Source organism: Mercenaria mercenaria, chromosome 12 (genome assembly GCF_021730395.1).
Source record: "Mercenaria mercenaria strain notata chromosome 12, MADL_Memer_1, whole genome shotgun sequence".
In the NCBI taxonomy this organism is placed as follows: Eukaryota; Metazoa; Mollusca; class Bivalvia; order Venerida; family Veneridae; genus Mercenaria; species Mercenaria mercenaria.
Window position 1 is genome coordinate 18878247 of NC_069372.1, and position 22904 is coordinate 18901150.

General features: G+C 36.1%; 1 pseudogene; it reads right to left on the reverse strand.

The window, feature by feature from the left end:
• Positions 1 to 13208: 13208 nt before the first annotated feature.
• On the reverse strand, positions 13209 to 21517 carry LOC123534568 (putative methyltransferase DDB_G0268948; annotated as a pseudogene).
• Positions 21518 to 22904: the final 1387 nt, after the last annotated feature.

Consider the following 22904-nt stretch of genomic DNA (forward strand, 5'->3'; position numbering starts at 1 on the left):
GACCTTCATTTTGGCCAAATTATGCCCCTTTTGGACTTAGAAAATTCTGGTTAAAGTTTTGCGTGCAAGTACATACAGCTATTACTAAAAGGCATATAGATTTGAAACTTATTTTTCTTTTTCAGATCAATTACCTACCTCACTGGGTCAAGTCCCATAACTCTGGCATGTATTTTGGCCAAATTATGCCCCCTTTTGGACTTAGAAAATTCTGGTTAAAGTTTTGCGTGCAAGTACATACAGCTATTACTAAAAGGCATATAGATTTGAAACTTATTTTTTCTTTTTCTAGATCAATTACCTACCTCACTGGGTCAAGTCCCATAACTCTGGCATTATTTTGCCAAATTATGCCCCCTTTTTGGACTTAGAAAATTCTGGTTAAAGTTTTGCGTGCAAGTACATACAGCTATTACTAAAAGGCATATAGATTTGGAACTTATTTATTCTTTTTCTAGATCAATTACTACCTCACTGGGTCAAGTTCCATAACTCTTAACATGTATTTTGAGCAAATTATGCCCCCTTTTGGACTTAGAAAATTCTGGTTAAAGTTTTACATGCAAGTTACTATCCCCAAAACTAATGCAGATATTGAATTGAAACTTAACATGTTTCTTCGGGGTTATAAAACTAGTTGATAGCATCAAGTCCCATAACTCTGATATGTCCCCTTTTGAACTTAAAACTCTTTTGATATTTAACATTTTGGGTAATAATTTCCAGCTTCTGTGACAATATTTCGAATAGTCGAGCTTGGCTGTCTTATGGACAGCTCTTGTTTTTAAAAAACCTGAACTTTTTTTTATTTGGGGCCATCAGGGCCCCCGATGGGTCCAGGGCAAAGCCCAGGCCAGGGGTCCAAGGGGGCCGGAGTCCCCCGGAAGCTCCTAGAAATATGTAAAATACCTGGCCTCAAGAATGCATTTTCCAGACACATCAACCTTATTTTCAAATCACAGAAGTATCTTCTCTTGTGGGACATACACTACAGTAACTGACTATCAATGATGAATTCTAGGTAGACAAAAGCAGTGAAGAGGTCAAGTACAATTAACATTTTATTAATTTATGTCTTGTTTTTTCTTTCTTTCAAAAATAAGCACTTCAAAATAATACAATTGTAAAATAATGTCAATGGTATTTTAAACTTAGTCTAGCTTTGAGAAATGACTGTTTTTTTTAATCCTCTTTTCCTTTGGACCACTTTTCATCTCATTTTTATCCTCTTCCACTTTTTTTTTGTACCACTCTCACCAAGTTCATAAGGTCTTTTCCTTTGAGTTGTCTTACTAAGTCTTTGTTTCAACTTTACAAGTTTTGCTACTTTTTTGGCTAATTCTGCTTTCAAAAGTTGCAAAGAGGCATTCAACTTGTCTTGCATTTGTTGCTGCTTCTGTTCTTTCTTCTTCTTCAAATAAAGTTTGTACGTGCTATATGCATTGACACAAGACCATTTCATACTTGGATCTACCTTCATGTTTGTACTTTTTACATTTTTCTTCCTTAAAGTTGTTTATACTATTGCCACCGCTTCCTAATTTTCTACAGTCAAGCTTGCTCGGTCTTTCTCTATTATATCGTCCATAATGTTGAAGCTGGATTCTACCAGTGGTCCACTGAAAACAGTCAGCAATGACGACACAAGTGTTTTGAGTGCTGGATATCTTTGTCTGCTGAAACTTTCAAGGACAAATACCTTACTCCAGAATCCAGTGTCAGCAGGCTCCTTGTCTTCAAAATTAGCAGCCAGGCGTTTGACATCTTCATCCACATTATATTTGGCAGATTCCTCAGACAGTTTGCCCATCTGCACCTGGTCCTCTGTGAACACTGGAACATTGGTAGCCAGTCTAAGTAATGATGTTACTGTCTGTTGATGGCCAACAAAGTCAGGGTCCATAACTGAGAGTAGTCTGAGTGTGGTATTTGTTATTGGCATCTGAAGCATCTTCTTTGCAACCTGGACATAACCTGTTCTGAGGTTACCATACACTTCATGGACCCAGTGGTGGCATGTTTTGTCTAGGCGTGCTTTGTTCATGCTAACAAACGCAAACTTTCCAACACCCAAGTCCTTATCTGACTTTTGTATGTCTCTTCTATCAACGTCAAGTTTAACAAGCTGGCTAACACGTTCTGGGATGCATTCCGGCTTGATGAACATACCAAGGAACTCTCTAGTTAAGTCAACCATCCTGCTGTGGAGCGTGTGTATTAGGGGTTTCTCTGACTGAAACGACTTGATATATTCACTGAATGTATCCAGCAGACCTCTGAACAAATTTAACTTTGTCTCTGTTTCATTTCTTCTAGAGAACAGATAGTCCAGGATTCTGTCTTTTCTTTCTGTGCTTGTTACAGACTTCTGTTGTTTTTCCTGTGACATCTGAAGCAGAATTACTGATGCCTGAGCTTCATCAGAGACTTGATGCTCACTGAATATCTGACTGATGACCAACTTGAAATGATGAAAAATTATACAATTTATGAAAAAGACTGAACATTGACATTATTACCTGAAAACAAACTGACGATGGATTTAATCAGCATGGTATATTCATTTTTAAAAATATCAAAAACTGTTATGAGCATTCATCAAAAACTGTTATGAGCATTCATAATTAAATATATAAGCTATAAACAAATGTTTTAAGACTACAATTAAAATTAAAATCTTATACAAATGAATTTGGAAGTGACTTTTGAAGAAACATAATATTTACTAGCTAATTCTAAATTCTAAAGCATGTACATTTCCAGACAGTAAAAGTGGGGTAGAAAGTTACAATTATAAAATTGTGCAGTGACTGAAAAATATTAAAATAATTTCACATTAATCTTAATAGCAGCTACACAACTAGGATTAGCCTATACTTGTATATATTTTATACATTCACCAAGCACAATATCTATTAAGCACAATTACAAGCACCAGATATACAGATTTTGGTCTGAAGTGATTCCACAATATAGTGCACTTTAAAGCTTTGTATTAGAGCAGACATTATAATTTGACAAATTCAACAATGGCACAATTTGTAATAGCTTACTTTGACTTTAAGGTAAACCTCAAAACAAAAATTACTTAAGTACTGTTCCATTTCACTCGAAGCGAATGAGTTTATTTGTACCTTAATGTATCCTGTAGCTTCATACTACAATTAATATGGCTTTTTTGTAAGTCAAAAGCTATGTGTGAAAAACTATTACTGTGGAACCACTTTTGACCTGGGACTTTGCATGTAGTATAAATGTATGCACAGAAGTCAGAAGAGTACATAAAGAAATTAAAAGTACTATCTATGCATCTGTGGCTATTACAACTTACCATGAATTTAACTAAAAAATAAATCAGAAATTGAATGAAGCATTATTTTTACAGATTTTTTATCTTTTATTTTTAAGTTAGTGAAACATGTACATCGTACTTACATAGGGAAAATAATAAGTTATATATAAAAAAAAGCTTGAAAAAAAAAACAACTAAAATATCTACCTGTAGTACAGACACCTTGCATTGGACAGTCTCTGCCCTAGCTTCATTTTAATTAATGCCAAAGAAACGATACATTTGACTTTATATGGAGCTGTTGTCCAGAACTTTTAACTTACATTGGAACATGAATGAAATATTACCTGTATTTAGTTTTCTCCTCCTCTGAAAGGAAACTGTAGTAGTATACTGTCAGGGAGTCCAGCAAGGATAAGACTCTTGTCGTCACATCTTCCATTTGCAGAAATCGACTAGAAATAGGACGGATCAGGTGTTTAGTAGCAGTGATGTTGAGGAGCTCTTGGACTTCCTGAAAGAGATGTTTCACCTTAGGGGATTCCTCAGTGTCATAAAACAAATCAGAACAGAACATCTGCACACTGTCATCTACATTGCTCAACAGGGTTTTTGCCACATTGTTCATCATGTGCACACTGTCTCCACTAATGTCCAGCAGATACGGGTTCTTCTTGCGGATCAGTGTTTCCACACCACCTCTTACACCGCGCATTGTACTGCAGTTGTCCATCATGACACTTAGAATTTGGTTCCACTGAATTTCATATTCCATGAGGATACTCTCCACTGAATCAAGAATGTCTTTAGCTGAAGACTTGTTCTGTATTCTCGTGCCAAGGTGCCTTAACTCTACCTTATTTTCTTCATGATCAAAATACTGAATAAGAACATTCAACACCTTATCATTGCTGTTATTTGTGGCTTCATCTAAATTCAATGAGACCATTTGTCCTTTGATTTTCAATTTTACATCCTCTTTGAAGCTTTTTGCAATGCCATGTGTAGTTATGTACGTAGCACTTGTTTTAGACAGGGTTGCCTTCTCTAACGCCAGCTTGTCTTCACCAGTAAGTCTTTTAGCAAGGCTAAGAAGATCTTCTGCAATGCTGAACGGCAAGCAATGTTCACTAATAAATGCTGAAGTTATGGCTCTCAAAGCGGCAACACGGTCTTGCATGGACTCTGTCTTAGAAGATGCCTTTGACGAGCCTGGCAGAACCTGGAAACAGAAACATCAATCTATCAATGTAGCATACTTTCAGTTCATACCTCATAATTTATCAGGCTATGAAAATATGCAGCTAGGAATCAATAACTGACAATATATTGTGAAAATTTGAAAATGTGGGCCAAAACAATTATGCCAACAATTATTCAACAGTCTTTAAACCAGCACCAGTGAACCCAGGACTTTTCATTACATCTTAGAGGAACTCAATTGCACAACCCCAAGGTATGATAATAAAGGCGCCATAATAAATATGCTGTAGTGATATTGCCACTTCTAACAGCCTTGCTGTTGGCTACCTCTTTAGGGTTGAGTGTCCTCCTGTCATGCTATAGGTTCTACATTCGATTCGCTCTTGGTTCTTTAGTGCCACAGTATCACATCAGGCCAGCAAACTCACTTATATTATATACTACTTCCCCAATGGTCTGAGGATTGAAAACTCCCTTGTATTACTTTTCGTAATCAGATAATTGGGGCAAAACCCCTGACTTACCCACACCCCCCCCCCTCCCCCAGACAGCTATGGATTATGCATAAATAATAATACCTGGTTTGTCTTAACTGTCCTTTAGTTTTCAGGTGGTTCGAATCTTTTGCATGGTCTTTTAAACCTTTCTTTCCACTCGATCCGTACTTAATCGTTTTCGCACAGCATTCACAAAAGGCCACTCCAGGAATATCGGTTTTCTTTAGCCAGTTTCCCCATTTATCACCTTTTTCATCACACTCGTTCAACCAGTCCCATCTCCATTTGTTTTTGACGGGTTTCTCTAAATCTTTTGTTTTGTACCCAGAGGGTAAAAACTTCATTTTTGGCGATTTCTTTATCTATCAATATTTTATCAGTGCGTCCATCTTGGAGAGCAAGCCAAATGTATTTAGAAACGCGCCATTTCATTGGACAGTAATATTTAGCAATCCAATCAAAATTCTCATTTGATCTTCCACCGATCAAACGGGGATTCCTGTGAAAAATCAAGGTTAAATTACCTTACTTGGATAATTTCGCCAAAAGTCGATCTCATTCGTGTTAGCTCAACCGCGAAAAAATCCGATCCGTAAAACGTATATTATGGGTTATCTCTGTTAATGCTAAAATTAGATTATGGAATCCCAAAGCCGTGATTGATCGCGGAAAGGAAAATGATCATTCTATCAAAGGCCTGTACCCCCCCCCCCCCCCCCCCCCCCAAATCTCAACGGATTTACACAATTTGGAAAAATGACCCCTGAGGACTCCATAAAACCGGAATTTCCGGCATATGCCGGAAAACTTTCACCCATGTTGAAACTTAACACACTTGTTCACTGTCATGGTATGACATGTAGTGCAAAGGGTCAATAACTCAACTTCGCATTTTACAAAATTATGCCCCTTTTTCAACTTAGGAGTTTTTGGTTAAATTCTTATATGTAAGCTGATATCTCAGTACATGTACCCACTTATGGGAATGGATTGAAACTTCACACACTTGTCCACTGTCATGAGCTGATAAGCACTATGCAGGTTCCATAACCCTATTTTGCTTTGTTTACTTAATTATGCCCCTTTTTCGACTTTCTTATTCATTCAATCGACAAGGCTGTTGAATAGTCCAGCGTTGCTGTCCTCCGACAGCTCTTGTTTATTGTTGTAACAATGATATTTATTTGAAAATGTACAATTATAATAGATTTTGGCTCTTTTCAGCAGTACGGGTTTAATTTTTTTCATTGACTTATCAGGTATAACTATACATAAATTGTTTGAATTATGCAAAAGTAATACAGTACTTAAGATACGGATTTATAAAACATAGCCTTAGTGTGTTTTATAATACTGTATAAGTCAGTAGGTTTATTTTGACTTTGGCTTAACCTTTACCCTGCTTTACTGGTATTTCTAAAATGGACTGGTCCATCATTCAATTTGGGCAGTACCACTTATTATTCAAAGGGGTGTTCACTGAAAATTTACTGACTGAATAGCAAACAGTGCAGACCATGGTCGCAAAGGCAAAATCACTTGCTGCCAGCAGGCTAAAGGTTAATTGAATCTCAGTTTTGCAGCTGTACTCTTTAATACTGCCTGTTGATAAATATTGAAATGAAGTAAAGATATTTTATTGTATTACTAAAAAATAAAATAAAAATTTGATCAGAAACGAGTATTCTCATTCTTTCAGTCATAGGAATACACATGCCTAGTTAAACAGAAAATACTCAGATAATCTGTGCATGTGCATGACACTATACTTAGACTATAGTAAAGCATAGCACACATGTTCAATTATAGCATTTTGGCCACTTCTCTTACATTACTGGGCTGATTTCCACCAGATATTACAGGAGTGATCAGTGCTATACCTCATTTCGCACAACTACAGCATTTTCAGGTTTGATGCTTTTCAGCGGATTGAGGCCTTTGATTCATTAAATTTTAAGATGTTTTGGCCACTTCCATTATCACAGGGGAGGAACTGTTACACGAGACTCGGTTGTGGAGGATATCATGTTACAGATTTAGGATGCTTTTGTTACAGTATTCCTGGATAACGTTACAGCATTCGGAGGGTAATAATAGCTGTCGGTATTTTGTTTGCCAAAGATGTGGTAAAGATGTATCTCTTTTTTCCAAAAATAAAAATTGTTTTTCTAGATCAGTGATATGCACGTCTGTTGAGACATGGCTTAACCTGGGAAACGCAGTATATTGATGTCAATCAAGCGTTTTATGACAAAATTCGAAATTTTGATAGAAAAATATCTAGAAGAAATTGATTAAAAGATATTCCAACCTATTTCATGCAAATTTGCATTGATTAAAACCCTCTTCAGGCATGGACATAATACGAGATAGAAAAATTACTGTTGGTCTAATATTTCGTGGTTTTATAGAATGTTGCAGTTTAGCAGGATATGTTACAGTTGTGGGGTGCTGCTTCTGAATGTGTAACAGATTTAGGATGATACTGTTTCCTTCTTCAGGATTCTGTTGTTAGATGTAAATACTGCTAAAACAACATTTATTTTGTCATTTGAGGCAGTCAGACATGTACTAGAGTGGCGTTGCTGTAACGACGTTTAAAAACACAGGAAAGTCCACCTAACGGGAGAAGATATCGGTTTTGATATGTCAAGAATCACATATGATGAACAGTTGATGATACAAGTTATGCAGAGCAAATCTCCCATCCCTTTTCCATGCAAATTGACCGATCGTTTGAACAATCTCTAAATACATCGGTTGTTAAATGTTTTTCATAACCTCTAAATAAATCACCAAAGATATCGCGGAGCGAAATCGAAAAATGTTTTAAGTGTGTATTTATTTATATTCACATAGATTAATTTCTTTCGTTCAAATCTAAAAAGAGAGTGAGTTACTATGTTTATAAGGTAACTCCTAATTTTTGAACAACCCAAATTTAATGTGCTCGTGCTCGCGTTTACACAATGCCTACGGTCCTGAGACATGCCTTCTAATGGCGCACAGTCCTGAAAAGCCCTTGACACCGTCACACAAAGACAAAGACGCATATATTTTTAGATGAAAATCCTAAAACATTATACATTTTAACTATGAATTGGGTATAAAATACTCTGTTAAATGATATAGGCTCCTAACTGTGACCAAACAGGTTCAATGCTTCAGATTAGCCTATTTGATTGTGCATGCTTGTAGGCAGCTATGCGCCTGCAAGCAGACTATGATTCGATGGTTGTTCTAACAGTTAACACGTATACATGTGTAACAAAAAAAAGGAATCTTTTATTATTTGAAATAAAGTTTTATTGCACATGTGCGAGTTGTCGTGAGAAATGCCAATTAATTTCTTAAGTTCCCCATTACCGATTACGAGAGGATATTTTCTTTTAAGCTTATTAGTAATTGAAATCCTTGATAAAGACACGCATTGCCAAGCTCTTCCGAAGCTAGGACACATCGTTTGCTAGCTTAATACATGTAGCATAAACAGGTACTATTTATGAAAGAATGGCTTAGTAAAGTGCAAACGACGATTCAAGGCGAATTGGTGATTATAGTATCATGTACAATGGATATAGAATACTAGCTTTCCATTGAAAATGTTTATATATCATTTTATTATATATAGCTGTTGAATCAGATTCAGAATTTCAAAATTAGAAAAAAATGCACTTGGTATAATATATTTGTTACATCTTACAAAAAATCCTGCAGAATTCATGATATCTAAATTTTATTTGCTATTCTGGTATTGTATATTGTCAAAATGTATTCCAAAAAGTATCATCCTAAATCTGTAACACATCCAGAAGAAGCATCCCACAACTGTAACATTCTATAAAACCATGAAATATTAGACCCACATTGATATTTCTTCCTCGTATTATAACTGCATGCCTAAAGAGGGGCTTTATCGATGCAAATGAGCATAAAATATGGTTGAAACATATTTTAATCAACTTCTTTTAGATAATTTTCTATCAAAATTTCGGATTTTGTCATTAAACGTTTGACAGACATCAATATACTGTGTTTCATGTGTTAAACTATGTCTCAACAGACGCACATACCATTGATCTAGAAAAACAGTTTTTACTTTTGCAAAAAAGAGGTACATCTTTACTATTTCTTTGGCAAACAAAACACCAGCAGCGATTATTATCCTCCGAATGTTGTAACGTTATCCAGGAATACTGTAACAGTAGCATCCTAAATCTGTAACATGATATCCTCCACAACCGAGTCTCGTGTAACAGTTCCTCCCCCGTGATATTATAGGGCGGATTTCCACCAAACCATATTGGAGTGATCAGTGTCAAGCCTCGTGCATATTGTCAACATGTTCCGGATCAGCGATTTTCAGTGAAGTTACGGCCCTTGAATTTACCTTGCAACTTCTCCAATACCACCAGGAGGATTTGTTTGTTTGTTTGTTTTGGGTTTAACACCGTATTTCAACAGTATTTCAGTCATGTAACGGCGGGCAGTTAACCTAACCAGTGTTCCTGGATTCTGTACCAGTACAAACCTGTTCTCCGCAAGTAACTGCCAACTTCCCCACATGAATTATCAGAGGTGGAGGACGAATGATTTCAGATACAATGTCTTCTATCAAATCGTCACGGAGAACATACGCCCCAACCGGGGATTGAACTCGCGACCCCGCAATCCGTAGACCAACGCTCTCCCTACTGAGCTAAGCGGGCTAGAGGAATTACACCAAACTTAACAAACAAGAGGGCCAAGATGGCCCTAGGTCGCTCACCTAAGAAACACACCATAACAGTGTAAAACATGTTTGACCTAGTGATTTCATGGAAACAAATATTCTGACCAATTTTCATTAAGATTGGACCAAAAAATTGGTCTCTTGCGATAAAACAAGCATTTTCTTAGATATGACCTAGTTTTTGACCCTAGATGACCCATGTTCAAACTCGACCTAGATTTTATCAAGGCAATCATTCTGACCAAAATTCATGAAGATCAATTGAAAAATACAGCCTCTATCACATACACAAGTTTTTTCTTTGATTTGACCAAGTGACCTAGTTTTTGACCTCAGATGACCCATATTCAAATTCGACCTAGATTTCATTAAGGCAATCATCCTGACCAAATTTCATAAAAATCAATTGAAAAAACAGTCTCTATCGCATAAACAAGATTTTTCTATAATTTGCCCTAGTGACCTAGTTTTTGACCTCAGATAACCTATATTCGAACTTGACCTAGATTTCATCAAGGCAATCACTCTGACCAAATTTCATGAAGATCAATTGAAAAATATATCCTCTATTGCCTACACAATGTTTTTCTTCGATTTGACCTAGTGACCTAGTTTTTGATTCCAGATGACCCATTTTCAAACTTGGCCTAGATTTTATCAAGGTTATCATTCTGGCTAAATTTCATGAAGATCAGTTGAAAAATACAGCCTCTATTGCATACACAAGGTTTTTCTTTGATTTGATCTAGTGACCTAGTTTTTGACCCCAGATGACCCATTCTCGAACTCGGCCTAGATTTCATCAAGGTTATCATTCTGACCAAAATTCATGAAGATCAATTGAAAAATACTGTCTCTATCGCATACACAAGGTTTTTCTTTGATTTGACCTAGTGACCTAGTTTTTGACCCGAGATGACCCATTTTCGAACTCGGCCTAGATTTCATCAAGGCAATCATTCTGACCAATATTCATGAAGATCAATTGAAAAATACAGCCTCTATCGCATACACAAGGTTTTTCTTTGATTTGACCTAGTGACCTAGTTTTTGACCCCAGATGACCCATTTTCGAACTCGGCCTAGATTTTATCAAGGTTATCACTCTGACCAATAGTCATGAAGAATAATTGAAAAATACAGCCTCTATCGCATACACAAGGTTTTTCTTTGATTTGACCTAGTGACCTAGTTTTTGACCCGAGATGACCCATTTTCGAACTTGGCCTAGATTTTATCAAGGCAATCATTCTGACCAATATTCATGAAGATCAATTGAAAAATACAGCCTCTATTGCATACACAAGGTTTTTCTTTGATTTGACCTAGTGACCTAGTTTTTGACCTGAGATGACCCATTTTCAAACTTGGCCTAGATTTCATTAAGGTTATCATTCTGACCAATATTCATGAAGATTAATTGAAAAATACAGCCTCTATCGCATACACAAGGTTTTTCTTTGATTTGACCTAGTGACCTAGTTTTTGACCCGAGATGACCCATTTTCGAACTCGGCCTAGATTTCATCAAGGTTATCATTCTGACCAATATTCATGAAGATTAATTGAAAAATACAGCCTCTATCGCATACACAAGCTAAATGTTGACAGACGACAGACGACGGACGCCGGACATCGAGCGATCAGAAAAACTCACCTGAGCATTGCTCAGGTGAGCTAAAAAATAATTGCCAAGCCTAGTTGTGCATATCATGGACATATTCCTTTTTGGATTTTCATCAGAGTTATGGCCCTTGATTTGTCTAATTTTAAGTTTTAGCCACTTCTCTTGAATAAAATGGTGTATTTCCATCAAACCTTACAGGAATAATTATTGACAAGTCTTACTGTGCATATTATATGCATATTATGGGCATCTTCTCAGTGACATTTTTTTTTTTACAATTTCTGCCTGGTAAGTGGTGGGAGACGTAAGTTTTTTGTGAAAAACAATCTCTAGTTCATTTTTGCTGTTGGTCAGTTTTGAACTAGGTATCAATCTGATGCCGAGATTTCAAGATTGAACTATTAAAGTAGTATTCTAACCTTAAGCCTGCTGGCAGCAAGTGATTCTGCCTTTGCGACCAGTGCAGACCAAGACCAGCCTGCACATCCATGCAGTCTGATCATGGTCTGCACTGTTCGCTATTCGGTTAGTATATTGTCAGTAAACACCCCTATAAACAATAAATGGTACTGCCCAAATTGGATGATGGAGTGGTCCATTATAGAAATTTAGCATGATAAGGGTTAATGATTGTAATCTTGTGGTAAATAATGTGACTATGCTTTATTGAAACCAAATTTGTTGAGGCCTAAATCCACAGACGCCAGCCTTGTACAGGCCAGAATAGTTAACAGAATGTTAGGAGGAGACAACGGTTATGAAACATAATTGAGCCACGCCATGAGAAAACCAACATAGTGGGTTTGCGACCAGCATGGATCCAGACCAGCCTGAGCATCCGCACAGTCTGGTCAGGATCCATGCTGTTCGCTAACAGTGCGAACAGCATGGATCCTGACCAGACTGTGCGGATGCTCAGGCTGGTCTGGATCCATGCTGGTCGCAAACCCACTATGTTGGTTTTCTCATGGCGTGGCTCAATTATTAAATACTATGGGGACAAGGCGTTGTAAATGTTAAAAGTTAAAAGGGGAGCAATGGTCTACTGGATAAAGTGCCGGCTGCTCAATCCATGGGTCGTGGGTTCGAGCCCCACTGGGGTCATGACCATGACTTCTCATATGGCACCAGTACTGGTTTTTCCAGGAAGCGGACTCGAGAGTGGTTCCAATAAGCTTGAAGCTTTCACCACAATCGAGCTAAAACAAATTATTATAAACTAAACTAAAGTAGATAGGCTGATCTTGGTCTGCACTGGTTGCAAAGACAGAATCACTTGCCGCTAGTAGGCTAAAAGTTAAATAGTGTTTGAATACAGTTTTAAGTGTAATTTCTGCTTGATGCTAGCATTTATCTCATCACATTCAAACATTAAATAAGGATTCTAACACGACCAGCGAATAACCTACATTCATGTAGAGCAAAATCTATCTCGGGTTATTCTGCAATAAAGCACTTGCGTGCAATGACGTCATCCGATCCAAGTGCGTAGCTCGGTCGTAAAAAGTAGTTCCTATTTTTTCTAACACTGTTGATACTAGTATGTCGTGTTAGAATCAAAATAACAAGTTCCTAATATTGTGATTTATTGTAGAATAACCCTAGTTTTTCGTTCTTATGCGAAATGATATATCACTCAGGCCTACGGCCTTCGGGATATATTCTTGCGCATAAGAACTCAAAACATGGGATATTCTACGATAAACCACTCTTGGGAACTTATTATTTCTTAAATCACATGATGCATGACTTTCGATTTTAAATTAAATAATGAAACCTTCACCAGTGTGTGAGTTCTTTATCTGACACAGTTTTAATTGTCAAATATCACTTGTCTATCCTTGAAAATAAAATGCAACAAGATTAACAAACGATCATACATTTCAGTTTATTTATTATAAAAGTTCCCTGCCTGAGAAACATTAATACTGTTTACAATGTGATGAAAGAGTTATACTCGATAATTACTGCTGTTCAAGCAGTACACAAGATCATATAAATCTATGCCATGTTTTTAAAATGCAGCCGAGATCACAAACTGAAATACATGTACAAATTGTAACTTAAATAGTATTCTGACATTATGAACTTTTTTACAGAACTGTATTCTCAAGTTTTCTTACAAGGCTAAAATGTGCTGTCTTCCAGAGAACAAGTCTAAAAGAGCAGAAATTGACCGGACAATAAGGTACTGCAAAAAATATGACAAATCATAATAACATTTTAAGTCCATAAGCATTTCAAAATTTTGGCCAAAATTTGAAATGCTTATGGACTATAACTGATATATTTACTTGGAATTTTTTGGTTAAAGTTAATAATAAAGTCAAATATCTCTGTTACTATCAAAGGTTTTGACTAGACCTAAAATAGTTATTTGCTATCAAAGTCTAGGCCCACACCAGGAAAAATAACCCTCATAACTCTGATTTTAATTTTGACAGAGTTATGCCCCTTTTTAACTTAGAATTTTTTGGATAAGTTCTGATTACATATTTGATTGCCCCTTTTACTGGCAAAACTCTACTTCATAGTCAAGCACTGAGAAAAGTCGAGCGTGCTGTCTTACGGACAGCTCTAGTTTATTATAGCACTTGGTATAGTATACAGCCCATATAGAACATCAAAAACTGTTTCAAAAACCTGTGCTCTACACCATGGATGAACCATTAATATAGACAAATTGTCTCGTTTTCAGTAAAAAAAAAAAAAAATACATCAAGATTAAAGGCAAACAGATCACAGAAAAAATAATAAAATAAGTGTAAAAATTCTTAAGACTTTAAAACTCCATTACCACCTAGTGACCTACTTTTCTCCCCGCCTGAAGATGAAAATCATTCTGATAACATAGAAACAAAGTTAAAAAACACAGCCTAACTATTACCTTGCACGGTAGACACAAAATGTCATCTAAACTGCACACTTAAATACAGCAACCACTTGCTTACTGCTACTTTAATTCGATGGTAAACACTTTTACTTTGGTATAAAAAATGCCACTGTGAATTTGTAGCTGTATTTCTTTTTTTGCTGCAAATCGTATATATTTACCACAACCACACAAAAAATAAGTTATCCTGAGATGGGTCTTTAAATACTGAATACGTAAATATCTGTAATACATGAGGTAATATAAACTATGCTGGTTTCCTGCCGATCAATATAAAAACTGGCCACGTGACACCAATACAACCTCCTCCATAGATTTCCTGGTACCTGAATTATAAAAGATATTTATTTATTGTTCTATATGATAAGGCTAGAACCTTTTTACAAAACAGTTAACTGACACGAAACTACACTTTTTTCAGAGTTTATCCTACCTTTTCAACCTAACATGTCAGACATTCTCAGAATATTCAAATATCTATACAAAATGTTTATATCAGCCTCTTCCCCCATGAGGACTGTTATTAGGGGACTGTCCTTTCAGTGCTGCCTAGAAAAACTAGGAAACACACTATTAAATCCAGACAGAGGCTATGAAGGGAAACCTTCATGAACGGTTGCTCCTCTCCCTCCACTTGTTGTAGGTTTCATTTCAAAGCCTCTATCCTATAGGTAAAGTAGCTGCTCAATGAGAACATCAACACATAAATTGTATTTTAGGAATTGAGATCCATGCTTTTAGAGTATTTTGTATTTTTATTCAGACAGGAAAATCATCCTATTTTTAAAAGACTTTATTACTGTAATTTTATAAATATTGCCAGTTATTTTTTTCAACTTAGATTCAAAATCTGACAATAAAAGTTCAGATATTTATATATAAAAGAATACAATCTTTCTAACATACGATTTCAAACAGCATAGGTGCCTAAACAAATACTTATGTAATTAAATGAATAAATACAGTTTAAACTCAGTATCTCGTATTTGGAGGGATCGGGCGTTTTACTTAAAGATAAATTTGACTTAAAATGATATACCTGTTTTTGGGACAGGACTTGAAAATGTATTCGAAATTGTAGGAATTTTGAGATGAGAGAGTTTGAGATACCAACTGTATATAAATTAAAAAAATATATAAATAAAAAATATGTAAATAAATAAATATATAAAGAGACAAATGTAAAAATAAATAGTTTTGCCCTGAGGTAAACAGTACTAGTAATTTTATGAACACTTACTTGTCCTTGAGTTTGTCCAGAATGTCGGATGAAGGATTAGATTGGAGGTATTTTCTCCAGCTGGATGCGCTGGCTAGGAACCCGATATATGCTTCTATTGGCATTTCTCTCTTAATACTAATTTCATCGTTCTCTATTCTGCAATATAAGTGTTTAAGAGCTTTTATTTTTGTGTTTGGAAGCAGAAATAGATGATCAACTTGAGTAAGAATTTATTTAGAAACAAGAATGCGTGTCCACAGGACAGTGACCCCGACACTGGTGCTTACCCCCACTTACTGTCACTGTACTGTCATATGTTACATGTTGACTGCAACTCTGAGTAACCTCTCATATAACCTTGGGTTGTGTGGTGTAAGTCATCAGGGTTAGGGAGGTATGGATATTATAAAATACCATTAAGTCTAAGAAACACAAGATAAAAGAAACTTAAAGAGTAAAAACATTTTTTGAAGGGTGGGGAATGGTGGAGAGGGTAAATCCCAAATAAAACCCCAGATACACAGCTTCACATGCTGAACAACAGTCTATACAACATTCTATACAGTTTCTTGACTCCAGGTCAAAATACTTTTTGAGGTGTGACAAACTTTTAGGCCCTTTTTGCATATTTTTGACAAAGTCAGGGGCCTTAACTCTGGTCTTGGCAAGTGAAATCCCAAACAAAACTCCCCAGGCGCACAACTTCACATATTGAATAATATTCCTATATGGTTGCATGACTCCAAGTCAAATACTTTTAAGATGTGTGAGACAAACTTTTAGGCACTTTATGCATTTTTTTGATTATCAAGGGCCTTAACTCTGGTCTTACCTAGTCATATCCTAAACAGGTACACAACTTGCCAGAATGAATAAAAATCTAATGATGTTTTTCAACTCTATGTAAAACATTTTTTGGATATGCACAACACAAATTTGAATGAACAGAATGATGGACATACAGAAAAAGTAGAAATTTTAAGTACAATCATGATGCCACTAACCTACCCAGCTACATGTATGTTTGTGAACTGCAACATGTTCTCTAAACTGTAGTTTATTGAGGTCATAATCAGTCCTTCAACTAAGAACTTTTATCAGGATAAATCTATGTACAGTATGCAGTGACCTTGACTTTTGATTTAATCTACAATCAAGCAATAGAGTTTGATGACCATACATCCAAGCGTCCTCAAGCTATATTTACAAAACAAGGTCTCTGTGTCACTGTGGCCTTGACCTTTGACCTTCACACACTAGGGGTTTCTACAGACCAAAGGCAATTAGAGGATTTTACAAAAGACAGACACAATAGACACTGCTACAAGTACTATCAACACAACAATTTAAGATTAACTTACAGCTCAGAGTTTTCAAATGGACGTTCAATATACTTGTAGTGGTCGTAACACAGCTTGCTGTTCTCATGCAAATATGGATACACATAATCATTGTAAAACTGAAAAATAAACAGGAAATTTAAATATCAAATTTAATAGGTATTAACCATAAAAAAATATCCTCAAGCAGGTGTGACTTTGGCAGAATGAGTTACTTTTCAGATATGGCATGTAGAAATATTTGTATTTAATTTTGTTTACAGCTGCACCATTTGCTCATAGCAGTATCATCTATCATTTATTCAACTACTGTAAAAGCATATATTTTCGCTGGGTCAAAATTTCGCGAATTTGAAATTCTGAGTATGTTCGCGAAGTGTAATGTTCGCGACTTTGTAAAAATGGTATCTTACTTGAATCTGAATAATACTTAATATGGTGAATATTTATGCAGGGATTAATTTCCGCGATATGTAGGGCCCCGCGAATAAAGCGAAATTTAAACAATCGCGAAAATTTCTGCTTTTACAGTATGGTTGCAAGTTCAAAAAACCACTGTGGTGGAGGGTAGTACTGCTTGCAAGCTTGATCACAACAGATGATTTTGCTGTAGAGAGCTTAGATTACTGACTGGAAAAAAATCTGTACAATTGTGGGAAGCTATTTCCTCTTTGAGACTTATACTGTATTCAAATTATTCTTACATTTCTATATATACTGTTGCTGTAGAGAGCATAGTTTACTGATTGGAAAAAAAATCTGTACAATTGTGGGAAGCTATTTCCTCTTTGAGACTTATACTGTATTCAAATTATTCTTACATTTCTATATATACTGTTGCTGTAAAGAGCATAGTTTACTGATTGGAAAAAAATCTGTACAATTGTGGGAAGCTATTTCCTCTTTGAGACTTGTAAAGACTGTATTTAAATTATTTTTACATTTTTCTATATAAATATACCTGAACATTGGTCTTTTGAGCCTCAGGATGATCTAAAACACTGATACCATATCCATAGGCAGCACAAACACCACCAGGACTTAAAACTCTTCTCACTTCCTTGTAGAACATATCTCTATCTAGCCAATGTACAGCTTGAGCACATGTAATTAAGTCTGTGGAACAGTCTTCAAGAAAACCCAAATCCTCACCTGGACCAACTTTAAATTTCAAGTTTTCAATATCTTTTGGGGCGTGTGCAATCTGTTGCTCACTGACATCATATCCAATCACATGCTTAAAGTATTTTCATAATGGGGTGGTGCTTTGTCCACTACCACACCCAACATCAACAGCAAGCTCTAAACTACTACAGGAATTTCTACCACTATTCAAATATTCAACAACTGTTGTGTAAACTGTGGCTGGGTATGTCGGTCTATACTGGGCATACAAACTAGCCTGTTCCTTGTCTTTAAACCGTCCCATAGACATCGCAGCAGAGACACTTGATCCCCTATGAAATATGCAAGTAGATAAACGTACTGGTATAACATAACCAAATGCAATCATTTCCATCCATTGATTTTAACACTTGCTAGCTGGCACACCTGCAATGTAAAAATGTATACCACTTGTACATGATGTAATTAAATTAATATTTCTGTAATATAATACTTGACTTTTCACTGTTTTCTCCAAACTTCCGAAAAGAAATGATATGATAAAAGAAATTTCATTACAATGGTATAAGTAGAACCCTGTAGTATAACTTGAGTTCATGTTCCAAGGAAAATATGAGCCGTGCCATGACAAAACCAACATAGTGGGTATGCGACCAGCATGGATCCAGACCAGCCTGCGCATCCGCGCAGTCTGGTCAGAATCCATGCTGTTCGCTAATAGTTTCTTCAATTCCAATAGGCTTTAAAAGCGAACAGCATGGAGCCTGACCAGACTGCGCGGATGCACAGGCTGGTCTGGATCCATGCTGGTCGCATACCCACTATGTTGGTTTTCTCATGGCACGGCTCATTATATCTTTAACCAATGTTGAAAAAATCTCACACATAAAAAATCTCAGCATCTATGCAGTCTGCTACAACTCATTGATCTTTGTTACAGTTTTCACAGAAATAAACAAGAGCACCGCCAAGCGGAGCAATATATGAGGAGGATGGGAGTACTTGACTGTTGAAGCCCAAAGGACAGGAACAATAAAGGGAAGAATTTCAAAAAACATGTCTAAGTCCACAAAAAAAGTCCTTACCAGGAATGATAGGTCAAAATAAACCTAAAAATTGGAGGTACCATCCATGTTGTACCACAGAAAAGTGGTCTTGGATTTTCCCTACAGCAAAAAAAAAAAAAAGTTACAAAATAAGCTATTTATAGTAACATAAAAGGGAAGTAATTCAATAAAAAGATTATTATAAGTGAACAAAAAAGGGATCTGATCCTCCAAATAAAAACAAGAGCAATATATATATAAAACAAACTCATATGACCTTTGACCCCTAAGTGTGACCTTGACCTTGAAGTGAGCCATCTGAATCATGCGCTCTGCACATTGTCTCGATGTGGTGAACATTTGTGCCAAGTTTCTTTAAAATCCTTCAAGCAGTTGAAGAGTTACAGAGCAGACATGAAACAAACTCATATAACCTTTGACCCCTAAGTGTGACCTTGACCTTGAAGCGAGCCATCAAGAACATGCACTCTGCCCATCGTCTCGATGTGGTGAACATTTGTGTCAAGTTTCATCAAAATCTTTCAAGGGGTTGAAGAGTTACAGAGTGGACACAAAATTGCTAACGGACAGATGGACACCAGGGGTATAATACAATTTGTCCCTTCGGGCGTATAAAAACATATGGTTCAATATCAGACCAACTTTTAAGAGGTCTAGAATATATTGTACAAAAGGGTATATAATGCAACAGTTGGTGTATACAATGATGTATCAATGACCTGTCATAGAAAATTAAAAAAAACATTTATGTTAAAAATCAGAGTATAATTATATAAGCTAAAAAAGAGCTTGATACCAGCCCTAGTGTGTTGGAACCCTTACTGTGGCTAGAGTATTCCTTTGTACTTTCAAATCTTCAGTAAGCATTTTATTGTTTCAAAACTGCAAACCTTTATTTGTATACAAGCATTAAGTATCGAGATAATTATATAGCGAATGAAACATAAAAGCTAACTTCTGAAAGCCATTTATCAACTATATAAGAATCACAAATTTTCGATTTTAATCCTGTGAGATAAGGCTCTTTTGCGCTAGGCACTTCAAGAATACTCATTTTGAGGCATGAAGTTATTTGGAACAAGAAAAGAAGGCTGGTTTATTTGCACTAAGACGGTACAAGTAACTCATAAGGCGTTAAAAAAAAATTGTTTGTTTCCGGTATCCTGACCTACCCTAAATTTTTGGCCCGACCCTAAATGTTTTTATGTTATTTATTTTATTTTGTTGGGTTTATTGTCACACCGACACAATTTTAGGTCATATGGCAACTTTCCAGCTTTAATGGTGGAGGAAGACCCCAGGTGCCCCTCCGTGCATATTTCATCACGAGCGGGCACCTGGGTAGAACCACCGACCTTCCGTAAGCCAGCTGGATGGCTTCCTCACGTGAAGAATTCTACGCCCCAAATTTTATGAGGTTTCGAACCCACATCGATGAGGGGCAAATGGTTTGAAGTCAACGACTCTAACCACTCGACCACGGAGGCCCCCTAAATGTTTTTATGGCCTTGGAGAATAATTTTTTCAACTTTTTGACAAAAAGTTGCAAAACTGCATTTTTCATGCTTTAAACATGGCCAGTGATGTTAGAAATTAACTTACTGATGCTCTAAAGGCATAACTCCACTATTTGTATTCATTTTTTGACACAAAAATAATTTCCGAAAAGTCTCCCTTTATAGAAAAAAAATTCAAAAAAAAAAAAAAAAAAAAGTTCCGGCCTACCTATCCTAATTTTTTTAAGCATGTTACCGGAAACAAAGAATTTTTTTTAGGCCTAACAACACATTAGTTCAAATATTTAACTGTGAAAAAAGTTATTCTACATTCAACATTCATTTTTTGTGACATTTTTCAGTTCTTACTATCAAGGCTTTTTTCGAAATAAACATGGAAAGTAAAAATGTAAAATATCAATTAAAAAATGAATAAATAGCATGATACAAGTTATGTCAGGTCTTATATTTAGGACTAAAACAACACATGTATACATAGAAAAAACCTGTGCGTGTCATGATTAATGGTTCATTGGGCCCACACATACATTGTTATAAGTCAGTCATACCAGCCCGGTCCAAAAGAGCAAACTCTTAGTCGAGTCTGACCTGGTTCGATTCCTGGCTACTCCCATTGCGGTGTGTCCTTGGGCAAGGCACTTTATCATGTTTGCCTCAGTCGACCCAGCTGTAAATGGGTACCAGCAAATTGCTGGGGGTAAGGTATAATTTGGTTTTAACTGTTCTTAAAATAGGGTCGCTCAAAAGCTTTACAGAGCTTATGTTCATTGTTTCACAAAGCGACGCTAAAAAAAAATTATCTAACCGTTATCATTCCATCATTGGCATCAAGCTAAGTACGGTTCTTGTTTAATGTAGCTATATTCCTACAGAATGCAAGTGAAAATTCTCACCATTGATTCTAGCTCTAATTACTAAAGGTAAATCATATAAGATTCCATGATAACGGTAATCTAGTTCTGGGTCACTGTCCCACTAACGTTGTCAAAGGTGATATTTTACATAAAAGGGGAGTAACTATTACCTTCACTAAATTGATTATCCATTCCCGTGCTGGCCGAATCATTTTCCAGAAACTATATTTTTTAACAAAGTAAACAATAAATGTACCATATTTATATTCTTTATGAAATGTATTATTAATACTTTGGTCTTGAATCATTAACTGGATGCAAACTTGCCAAATGAATCACTGTACGGTACCTGCCATTCTACCTATTCTCACATACTGGTTTGATCACTTACTTGACTCTATAAAAGTGAAGTTATGTACCACTCCAATTGATTCTTCCTAAGAACCATATGTTATTGAAATGGTTTCCCCAAGTACGCCCCAGTTTGACGCTATTCACTGAGTAACTTAAACTTCAGTGACAGAAGCCCACTAATCCTATATCTTTGTTTTAGGTCTTAGTAAATTGTAGTTCGCTTAAGCCTATTGACCTTGCTAATCATTTAGCCGTCTGCTCCAGTCAACTAACTCCTAGCAGATTGTTGGGCAGCAGATGTAGATGACTATTCTCCGCCGGAGACAGAGGGATATGGTCCACCGTACCGCCTGGCAGCCCGTTTCATCAGACGGATCAATTGTAAACTTTAGATGCCTTTTCAATTGTGTCGAGGATGTTGGGTTATTGGCTAACTTGGAATGACTTTAAACGCCACTCAAAACGTAGATATTTTAAATGTTAGGAAGCTATGTATGTCGATGTTTCTACTTAGGAATCCGCTAATGTCTAATATGATATTCGAAGGGACACTCCTGGTGTTCGTTCACCATTTTCTCTGAACTCTAACTGTTTCAAGTTTGCGGCATTGAGATACCTGCGTTACCTTTTATTGTTTCAAATGTTTCTGCTACAGCTGTCACTTTGGAAGACACCTAGAATAAAGTTTAACTTTTAAATGTTTTTTTTTTTTGGTCAAAGATTCACTTCAAAATATTTTTTCAGAAAACGTCAGCCAAGCGGAAGCACTACACATATGTTATCATATCTTCCGACTTCGTAGCATAATTTAGAAAGAAATTTGATTATAAGTTCAAAAATGTGCGAGTTTTTGAATTATTCATATAGTACGATCAACAGCAATATGACAGTATCTAAAATATTATGTTTCTCATGCATCTTTGATGCTCACTTTTATGCACTCAAGAATTAGCCTGACATACTGTTAATACCTAAATTTTGCAAGGCTAAAAATATCAATTATACATGAAAATGAGTCTGTTAATAGGACCAGCTTTCATCTATAGGTAAGGACAGATTTACTCAAATTGACTTTTACAAAACAGTTTCTTCATATTATCTACAACAAAATTTATGGATATTACCGATGGACATACCTGATTAGAAGTGGAAAGAGACTGAAAATCATTCACATTTACTCA